An 11,303-nucleotide genomic window follows, 5' to 3' on the forward strand; every position below is an offset into this window, starting at 1 on the left:
CTTCATGACTAAGAGTACTGGTTGTTCTTCCAGAGGCCCTGAATTCAATTCCCAGCACTCACATGATGGCTCATGATCATAAACTCCAGTCCCATGGGATCCAGTGCCACCTTCTGTTGTGCAAATGTACATGCAGACAAAACACCCATATACATAAAATACATAACTATATCTTCAAAACAAGATGTGGGGAAATAATCAGCCTTATTACTCATTGAAAGTAAAAACAAGAAAAAAAAAGATACATTTTTACCCATAAAAGTGGTGAACTGTTGTCAAAAATAAGAAGAGACCAACATTTTACGTTTGTGTGCTGGGGTAGAAGCATCCTAGCTACCGCAGAGCACAGTTTCGTGTCTCTGACATTGCAAGAGCTCATCCAGCAATTCAACTTGTAGGAACTCAGTTAGAGAATCCCGCTTACATGCCGAGAAGATTGCTGCAACAGAGGAAAGATGGGAACAGACTACGCATCCACTAACAAGGAAATGGAAAAGCAAAATACACCCATGCCAAGATCCTGTGGCCTTAAAAGGAATGAGCTCACTCAGACTCATAAGCACCTACATGTGTGAGTCCTGAGAGCATAGAATGAAGAGGAGACACAATTTTGATCCTGGGGGCTGAGAACTGACAGCTTTAAACTATCCTCTGCCCTTTGCACACACATGTGTTCACTCACAAGGGGAAACACACACACAAATGCAAATGTAAAACCACATGATGAAAGGATGAAAGCATTAGAGTTACCATCTATGCAAGATTGGTGAGATGCAAGAAAAAAAAAAAAAGGTGTGTGTGACACCTCTCCAGTCAAGGGCTCTATCTTAAAGATTTTAGTTTATTTGTTTTGTTTTGTTTTTTGTTTTGAGACAGGGTCTCTCTGTTTAGTCCTGCCTGTCCTGCTTGTATGTAGACTTGCTATGTAGACTAGACTAGCCTCAAACTCACAGAGAACTGCTTGCCTGCCTCCCAAGTACTATTATTAAAGGTGTGTATCCCTAGATCCAACTAGACCTTGAACGTTTGCTTTAAATTTCTGAGTAGCTGGGATTACACACATGTGCCCCAAATCCTAGTTCTAATATTTGTTCTTTCTTTAAATATGCTGCTGCATTATGGTGGATTTTTTTTCTGACATTCTCATGATCTTTAGGCTACCTAATATTTGCAAAATTATCATTTGCTACCATCACTCTTTTAAGGACTCACTGAAGCCAGGTGGCGATGGCACACACCTTTGATCCCAGCACTCAGGAAGCAGAAGCAGAAGGATTTCTGTGAGTTCAAAGCCAGCCTGGTCTACAGAGTGAATGCCAGGACAGTAAGAGGAACATAGAGAAACCCTGTATCAAAACAAAAAACAAAACAAAAAAAAAACAAAAACAAACAAACAAAAAAAAAGCACATGCTGACAAGTGGATGTTCCTGGACACAATGGTGTCTAAGATGCATTCTCTGCCCATTAACTGCTGAGAACATCTCTGCTTACTCAGATTCCTAGAAGCAGAGTTATGGGGTTGAAGAATGCACATATCTGGGCTCTTGGTGAGCACAGCCGACTGTCCTGAAGACAGATGAACCAGTTACACTGACTCTGTCTGTCACTCCAGGTCTGGTTATTTGCTGGCTTTAGACCAGACTCTTAGGAAAAGTTGTTCTTAGGGGCCTTCACCACCCTTCTAAGATGTTACGCTGCCTGATCCTGAGACTGCCTCTGTGCCATGGCATTGTGTATAACTGAAGTCTGGTTGGTACCCCATTTAGGAAGTCCTGGGTGGCCAGTGGTGGAGTCTCAGCTGATCACAGAGCTGCACTCCCTCCGGCAGGCCCGATGTCCTGGCTCTTCCACTTCTGTCTGCGGTGTTGGCTTACAGCCTTGGATTCCTTTGGATTTGTTTTGCTAATGAATTAAATAAGTAAACAAAAAAATCTACCCAGGCATATTAAAACTGTTTAAAAATGAAAAGCAGGACTACAGAGTGAGTTCTAGGCCAGCCAAACAGTTTGGTGAGGCCCTTCCTCAAAAAAAATCATCTGGCAAGAAGGTTCAGCAGGTAAAGGTGCTTGCCAAGAAGTCTGCAGTCTAAATTCATTCTTGGGACCCAGATGGTATAAGGAGAAAACCAACTCTGCAAATTGTCCTCTGACCTCCACATCACACAAGCCTACACACAACAAATCAATGTGATAGAAACCTCTGGAGCAGCTGGGAATATGAATGCCGGGAAAATTACATTCTTTTGATGCTACAGAGCCTGTATGGTCAAACAGAAAAGCTAAAGTCAGTAAAGTGCCCAGGTTTAAGAACCTGCCTCACCTGTTTGCTCTCCTCGCCCTATTTGGCCTGCTTCCACAGTCTGACTGCTTTCTGAAAAGGTAGAGAAATTATTTCCAGATAAGATGCCAGATGATAATGATTTCCCAGCATCTCAGCCAACACTGATGAAAAGCTGAATTCGGAGCAAGCTAATCAAAGCCCCAGATCACCCTCCAAGGAGGCTCTACTGCACTGCTCCTCCTATCTACAGTTGGCCTTCTACATATAGTCAGAGAACCACCTGGGAGCTAGGAGACTAAGGAGTCTGGTGGCTGGAATCCCTACTCTACATCTACAAAGAGAGGAGCACAATGAGACATACCAGTGTGATCAACCCTAACCCCATGTTTACTCCTCACACCCTGCCCCATACTCTCTTCTCGTGCTCATTCTCTTGTTGGGAACAATCTCCACACTCATTGCTTTTAGAGGAGTGGGCTCCCTGCCATACTCTTTAGGCTACAGCAGCCTCCAAGGACCATTTTGTCTGACTTGAAGGTGATTCATTCCTCTGGGAACAGCAGACAATTCATTCCACATTTCCAAATCATTCCTGTTCCTTTTGTCTCCAGTAAGATGTTGGAAACCAGCCCAGGGGTGGGGTAGGGTAGGTATAAGGAGTGAAAAGATAGTTTGTCAAAACTTAGGAGGTGGTGATCAACACTGTTTTATTTATTCTTTAGGACAGGACAAGACAATGTAGGAGTTCCTCCATCTTGTATTCTTGCTGAGGCCTCTTCAGGTTTAACTAGAATTTGATCTCTTTGATGGAGAATCCATCCCATAGAAAATTACCCAGCTTTATTCTAGGAACCCAAGGCCAAGATGCCCCAGCTAACTTTATCTTAGCCTCTGTTAAACTGCTTGCCTGTGCAGAATCCCTCCAGCGAACTCCTTCTCTCCGCTTCTGTCAAATTGCTTGCTTGTAAGAAGCCCCCACTGCAGCTGCCCAGTGAGGTGCCAGGAAATGGTTCCTGCCTTCAGAAACCCTGTGTTCTGGACACTCTGTTCTACACTTAGGACCCAAACACTTGAGTGTGGTCCCAGCCACCTGGAATAAAGACTTTCAATGGACTATAAACTGGGTCTGAGTGGTCATGTCTGGTGGACTCCCCGTAACAGAGGCATGGACTGTAAGGTGATTGGCAGCATAGACAAATGCCATTATCATCACAAAATAGGGATTTACTGGAGTATGACTAGAATTACAATGACAATATAATTCTAACATATATTACACATGTGGCATTCATTTTTCTAAGATGGAAGTCAAACCATGTTTTTAACTCTCCTTTACTTAGAACTCACTTGAAAATAGATGAGGAAACCACAGTTGAAAAGAAAGTATTGAGTTGACTCATTGAAGTTTTCATTTTCATTCACTTTTGGCATTCATCCTAGCATTCATTAAGAGCTTTAGAAGCATACAGCAATACAGCAAGATATGTGTGTATTATGTATGTGTGTGTGTATTATGTATGTATGCTGGCGATCAAACTCTGGACTTTGTTCCTACTAGACAAGCCCCCTACAGCAAGTGATGTTCTCAACCCTGCAGAGATGAACTTAAATAGTCTAAGACAGCCAACAGAAAAAGATGCTTGTTGCCAAGCCTGATGACCCAAGTTCAAGCCCCAGTACCCACATGGTAGAAGGAGAGAACCAGCTCCTGCTGATGCCTCAGGCTGTCCTCTGACCTCCATGTCTGGGCTGTGGCAGTGCCCACCAATCCCTCACCCCACCACATACAAAATAATGTAATAAAAACTTTAAAAAAAATAGTCTTTACAAGCTGATCAGTGATGACATGTGCCTTTAATATCAGCACTTGGGAGGCAGAGGCAAGCAGATCTCTGTGAGTTCAAGGCCAGCCTGGTCCATAGAGTAAGTTTTAAAACATTCTCCAAAGCTATAGAGAAACCCTGTCTCAAAAAACCAAGCCCCCCCCCAAATCCCTAAATAAAAACAAACAAAAAAAAAATAGTCTTTACAGGCAAGTTGCTTGCCGCTCCTAAGAGGAAATTAGTAAGTAAAATCTAAAAGGAAATTACTGAATGCTGATAGAGTATTAATTAAGCCATTAAGTGCAAAAATATTGACTATAATTTAGGCAAAAAGAGTTTATTGGAAGAGTGTTGGCACTCCATTAGTCACGATAGGCTGTTATACAACTGTTGCTCTAGGTCAGGCTACATATGCCCTATGGTCTGTGGATCAGGTTAGCTTTCATCACTATTACAAATGTTTGGGATAATAAAATTAGAAAATGTGTGTTTGAGGTCAAATTTTGGAACTCGCAGTCCATGATTTCTTGGCTCTGCCTGTTGCTTTGAGGCCGCTGGCAAGGCCCCCTGGAAGGAGCACACAAGGAGGAAATGTATTCACCTCATGACCAGAAAGTGAGAAGGAGAAGGACAGAGAGGCTAAGGGTAGTAACCCCACTTTAAGAGCATGCTCCAACAGCTTAAAGACCCCAGGCCCTGTCTCTGAAAGACTTATCCTCGCCCCAAAACAGAATGCTTGGAGTATTTCAGACCCATTCTGTGGTAGCTGCTTCTGCCCCCAAGCTCACCCAGGAACTCCAAGAAGTGGAGGGTCCACCCTCTGCAACTGTGCCACATGCACAGGCACACGGACACACACACACACACACACACACACACACACACACACATACACACACCTCTAGTTTGTTCTTTTTGTTTGTTTTTGTGTGAGGGTGTTTTGCTGCCTGCCCCTACACCAACTGTGTGCCTTGGAAGCCAGGAAAGGGCTTCAGATCCCTTGGGACTGGACTGCCTTGTGGATACTGTAAATCAAACCCATGCCCTTTCAGAGAGCAGCCAGCACTATGAAGTGCTAAGCCATCCCTCCATTCCTGTTGCATCCTCCTCCTCCACCACCACCAAAAAAAAAAAAAAAAGAAAGAAAGAAAGAAAGAAAGAAAGAAAGAAAGAAAAAGAAAGGAAGGAAGGAAGGAAGGAAGAAAGGAAGGAAACGGTAGTGTGATAAGTAATCTTTATTGTCAACTTGACTGGATTTAGAATGACCCAGGGCAGCAAGATGTTGAGTAGGTAAAGGCACCTGTCACCAGTCTGATCATTGTATTCTGTGTCCATGCCCCATGAGGTGAAGAAGAGAACCCACTTCTGCAGCTCCTGTTCTAACCTCCATTTGCATGCTCGTTGCATGGTGTGTGTCAATAAATAAAAATATTAAAAAACAATTTTAGAATGACCTGGGAGGCCTCTAAGTGTCTGTGAAGTGTTCCCTAGGGTAGTTGAGTGTGGATGATACCATCCCGCAGGAAATTAGGGAATCAGTGGGTGTGGGCATTCCCATGCCTCCCTTTCTGGATCCACCTTGACATTCATTGTGTTGTCCTCTCCAGCCCACAATGCTGGGAACCATGTGAAACCTGAGCCAAAATAATTCCTTCCTGTCAGGTGGTTTGTCACAGCAAGAAACAAAATTCCACAATGGTTTTACAAGAAGAGAGTATTCAAGAGGAGGCTTGAAGAGTGGGGTTGAGTCATTGAGAAGGGAAGCCAGCTCAGAGTAAGATGGCAGAATAGTCTCTTGCAAGGAAGAGAGGCTGTGTGGGTGACTAGCGGAAGGGACCTCTGGTTACTCCCTCACTCCAACCCACCTGGTTCACTAATGTCCTATGTAATGATGGCTTGGGGAACATGAGGAGGTGGGGTGGCATGTTGCTGAATTTGAAGCCCCAGCCACACCCTCCTTGGGCCTTTCCTGGCAGCTATTTTACACTTCCTCACAGACTGACTCAGAATATCTGGGTTTCTTGTATCAGTGGCTCAAGGCTGCTTGGCAGAGCAGAAACAGCTTTTGCTTCTTAGGGTCATTTGCTGTTCCCTTTGAATACTGTATCTGTCACTTTCCCTGTTGTGGTGAAAACATACCTGACAACAACAGCTTAAAGAGGAAGGATTTGTTTGGCTCATAATTTGGTTTGATGTAGCCTGACTATGGGTGTGAGGCAGCTTGTCACATGGTATCTACAATGAGGAAACAGCAGAAGAGACAAATGCTAATGCTAAGCTTGCTTCTCTCTCTCTCTCTGTCTTTCTCTCTCTTCCAACATAACATTTTTATTGATTATTTGGGAATTCACACAATGCATCCTGATCCACCCTTCACCCCCTATAACAAAAAGAAAAAAAATACACCAAGTCCAATTTATGTTGTCCATACTCACTGGAGCATGATTGCACTCCCAGTGTCCAGCCCATTAAAGAAAAATGACTCCTCCCTACCCACCCTGCCAGAAGCAGGGTGATGAGCTACGCTTTAGCATTCCTATTGCAATTTTTAAGGGCTCTTGTCAATGGTTTCCTGTAAAGATGGCTTCTTTTTGGGGGGGGTGGTTATCACCAAAGCCATCTATGTCTCTCATTCTCAACTGTGAGTCTGCAGTCATAGAAACCACTGCAAAATAAGCTTCCTTGCCTGTAGCAAACAGCAGCAGTATGGATCATGGACTTCTACATGATTTCTGGTGACAGCACAGACCATGGACATCAACATAGCCTCTGGGGGGGGGGAACAGACAATGAACAACAACACAGACTACAGAGGCAGCACAGACCACAGATCTCAACATGGCCACCACCAGCAGCACAACAACAAATCAATACAGCCCTCAACTGAAAAGCATAGACTAAGGACATCCACACAGCCTCCAGCAGCAGCATGAACATGGATAACAACATGGTCCTCAGGGGCAGCATAGAGCATAGACATCAACATGGTCTCTGATGGTAACACAGGCCAGACACTGATATGGCCCTGAGGCCGTGTCAACGAGTGGCATCATGGACCACAGACACCAACATGGCGTTAGGCAGCAGCACAGGCCACATATGTCCATATGTCCTCCAGTGGTAAAACAGACATGGACATCACCATGGTATCTGGTGGCAGCACAGAACACAGATACCAACGTGACCTCCGGTGGCAGTACAAACCACGAAAGTCTTTCAAGGAGGCCCAATCCAGAAAAGGAACCCTTCTCCATCTCAGACATCCTGTAGCTGCTCAGAGCTAGGTGATCATGCAGGTAGGTAACAAATCCAGGAGCAGAGCCTGTGCAAGCTCAAGGCTGCTGCACACCACACTTTCAGCCTTACTTGGCAGCAACATGTTCCCTCATTCACTGAAGTCATGGTCCCCACCTGCTGCTGCCATTGACTCTCAAATCCTGCCTCTCTGTGCATACACTGCTCTGTTCTGATTTTCTTTCCACCTCTCCATCACACATTTTGTTCACCAAAGTGACATTGCAAACTGCAGTGTGTGTGTGTGTGTGTGTGTGTGTGTGTGTGTGTATACTTATTGCAATGAATCATTGGTCTGGTTCAAGGTTTCTGGGTTCTGTTGTTGCCCAGAGTCAGAGAGACTATGAAGTTCCCTGGGGCATCCCAGAGTAGGATCCAAGCAAGCTCCAGGCCACTGCAAACTTCCCCGAAGTGCTGGCTGCCCCTGGGCCTCCATGGGTCTCTCATGCCTCTCAGAGCTTCTCTGAGATCCCACATGAAACGATGCTGTCCATATTTAAAATAGTTTTCTTGCCTCAATTAACCCAATCTAGAAACTTCCTCACAGACATGTTCAGAGGCTTATCTCGAGGGGTGATTCTGGGTGTAGGAACCCAGCAGTCTGCTGACCCCGCCCCCTGACGATGGGTGGAAGGCTCATGGCCTGGCAGGCCATGTCATCCTACTTACCTGGCTTACCAGCAGGGGACTCAGTTACGAATGTGCAAATTTCTCTTTTAAAGCAAGCATGCCAAGCGCTTCTCTCTCTCTCTCCCTCTCTCTCTCTCTGTCTCTCTCTCTCTCTCACTCTCTCTCTCTCTCACTCTCTCTCTCCCCTTTGACTCTTCCCCTCTTTCTCTCTTGCTCCCCTCCTCCCCCCTCTCTTCTCTCTCTCCCTTTCTCTCCCCTCTACCAATAAACTTCTGGTGGGCGCAGAGACTCGTGTTTGTGTTTCTTAGGCAATAATTGTAGCAAAAGAACTACACTGAGTCTCATCAAATTGACAATACCGGTCATCACACACACTGAGTTAATTCTACCCAACTTTCTTAAGTTATCCAGTCTACCTTTTACCTCTGAGCTTTTACCATTCTCTGTTCTATATGCCTTTCTGTGGTTGGCAGTATTGCTGGGTGGCTGGCCCCTGGTGTCCTATCTTTCTCCTTTTCCTCACTCTTTCCATCTTCTCTTCTTCTTCTCCTCCTCCTCCTTCTCCTTCTCCTTCTCCTCCTTCTCCTTCTTCTCCTTCTCCTCCTTCTCCTTCTCCTTCTCCTCCTTCTTCTATTTATTCTCTCTGCCTGGCAGCCCTGCCTATCCTTTCTCCTGCCTAGCTATTGGCTGTTCAGCTCTTTATTAGACAAATCAGCAGGTGTTTTAGACAGGCAAATTAGCACAGCTTCACAGAGTTAAACAAATTCAACATAATGCAACACATTTTGCATAATTAAACAAATGTTCCATAGCATAAACAAATGTAACACATCTTAAATTAATATTCCACAACAAAGAAGGAAATAGATTTCAACAAAATTAAGGATGAATACAGATCCTGAGAAAGACATAATAAAACACACAGGCCATGTGCTTGCATGTAAAACTTTATTCCCCTCAATGGACAGAATGCAAAGCCTGTAGTGGGTTTGTGCAAAGGCTACACTCTACATTCTCTTTGTGGGTTACTAGTCTATAACAAGTGTTTCACAGTCCATATATTCCTACATTCCACTGACCTAGAAATAACCCAAAATATCATATTTGCTCTTAAAAATCTCAGGAAAACAACACCTAAAAATAACACTGACCATTTTCTCAGCTATTTCAAAACTGGGCTTTGTAAAGAACGCAGATATCAACAAAACCCAGTACACATATTCCCATCCCCATTTAGCCATATTAGGAGTCATTGATCTATCTCTTTCTCTCTTTCTTTCCTTCTTTCTTCCTTCCTTCCCCCTTCCTTTCTTTCATTTGTTTCCAAGTCAGGGTATAACTGTGTTATGGCTCTGACTGCCCTGGAACTCACTTTGTAGACCAGGCTGACCTGGAACTCACAGAGATCCATCTGCCTCTGCCTCCAAAGTGCTGGGATTAAAGTCATGCATCACTACTTGCCTGGCAGAAGTCATTGATTTCAATGGAAAAGGTGGCCTTGTGTTTAGGCAGACTATGCACTGATACGAGAAGTCCTCCCCACCCCACCCCCTTCTTTTTTCTTTCTCCAGAGAAGAGGCAGAAGGGCATCTTTCATGTGTCCCCCATTCTTGCAAGTTTAGTGAGATACACATTCTCTTTATTGTTTGATAATTTCATATAGGTATGTCATGTGTTTTGACCAAATCAATCTCCTATTCTTTCCCTTCCAACTCCTCCCCTATGCCCCTCCACCACATTTCCCTCCAATTTCATGTGTCCTTTTTTTCAAAACAAAGTCCACTTAGTGCTGCCTCCATGTGCATGTGTGTAGGACAATCTACTGAAGCATGGGCAACGTCTTGAAGGCAGCATCTTTGAGAAAAATAGGATCTCCTTCTCCCAGAAGCCCACAGTTGCCAATATCTCCTCAACTTCATGATCCCTCCATCCATCCATGCTGGGATTTTGACTGGATTGATCATTTGTAGGTCTTATGCATGTTGTCACAGGTGCTGTGGCTTCATATATGGTCCTATTTGTCAAATGCCTGTGCTGTTCAGGAAGTCATTTCCTATGACTATAAATTGAATTGTACTTATACTTCAGGGTATCAGGTCTTATGCTGATGTCCTTGATCCATCTGGAGTTGAGGTTTGCCAAGTGAGAGATAAGCATCTAGTTTCATTCTTGTATGTGTGGCTATCCAGTTTGAGCAACACCATTTATTAAAGATGCTGTCTCTTTTCCAATATGTATTTGGATTTTTTTTGGTCAAAAATTAGGTGGCTGCAGAAGCTTATATTTGGGTCCTCAATTCTATTCTATTGATCAGTTTCTCTGTTCTGTGTCAGTTCCCAGCTGTTTTTATCACTCGGTAGTATAACTAGAAATCAAGAGATGGTGATAATCTCTAGTAGGTTGTTGTTGTTTTAGATTTATTTTTTACATTTATGTGTATGTATGTATGCATACACACAAGTTTATGTGTAACACCTAAGTACAAGTGTTCTGAGGGGGCCAGCGAGTTTCAGGTCTCTTGGAACTAGAGTTGCAGGCAGTTTGGAGCAGCCTGGTGTAGGAGCTGGGAACTGAGCCTGGGTCCTCCACAAGTGCAATGTATGCTCTTAACTGCTGAACCAACACTTCAGTCTTTCTAGTATTTTTATTGTTCAAAATTGCTTTGGCTCCTGTGTCTTCTGTTTCTATATGAATTTGTAGGGTTCCCCCCCCCAATTCTTTGAAGAGTTGCATTGGAATTTTGATGCAGATTGCACTGCAATCTGTAGATTGCTTTTGGCAAAATGTCCATTTTCACAATCTTAATCCTACTAATCCACGAACATAGAGTATCTTTCCATCTTCTGGTGTCTTCTTGAATGTCTTCAGTGTCTCAAAGCTTTTTTTGCACGTGGTTTGTTTGGTTGGTTAGTTTTGTTTTCCTTGAAACCTCCTGTCTTAGTTAGGGTTTCTATTGCTGTGATGAAACACCATGACCAAAAAACAACTTGGGGAGGAAAGGGCTTAATTGGCTTTCATCTCCACATCATAGTTCATAGTTGAAGGAAGTCAAGACAGGCACTCAAACAGCCAACCCTAAAGTCAGCAGAGACCATGGAAGGGTGCCGCTTATTGGCTTGCTTTCCTGGCTTTGCTCAGCCTGCTTTCTTATAGAACTGAAGACCATCATCCCAGGAGTGGCCCAACTCAAATGGGCTGGTTCCTCCCCCATCAGTCACTAAATAAGAAAATGCCTGACAGCTGGGTTTTTTAGTTTTTTTGTTTTGTTATGTTTT

Source organism: Phodopus roborovskii, unplaced genomic scaffold (assembly GCF_943737965.1).
Source record: "Phodopus roborovskii unplaced genomic scaffold, PHOROB, whole genome shotgun sequence".
Classification (NCBI taxonomy): Eukaryota; Metazoa; Chordata; class Mammalia; order Rodentia; family Cricetidae; genus Phodopus; species Phodopus roborovskii.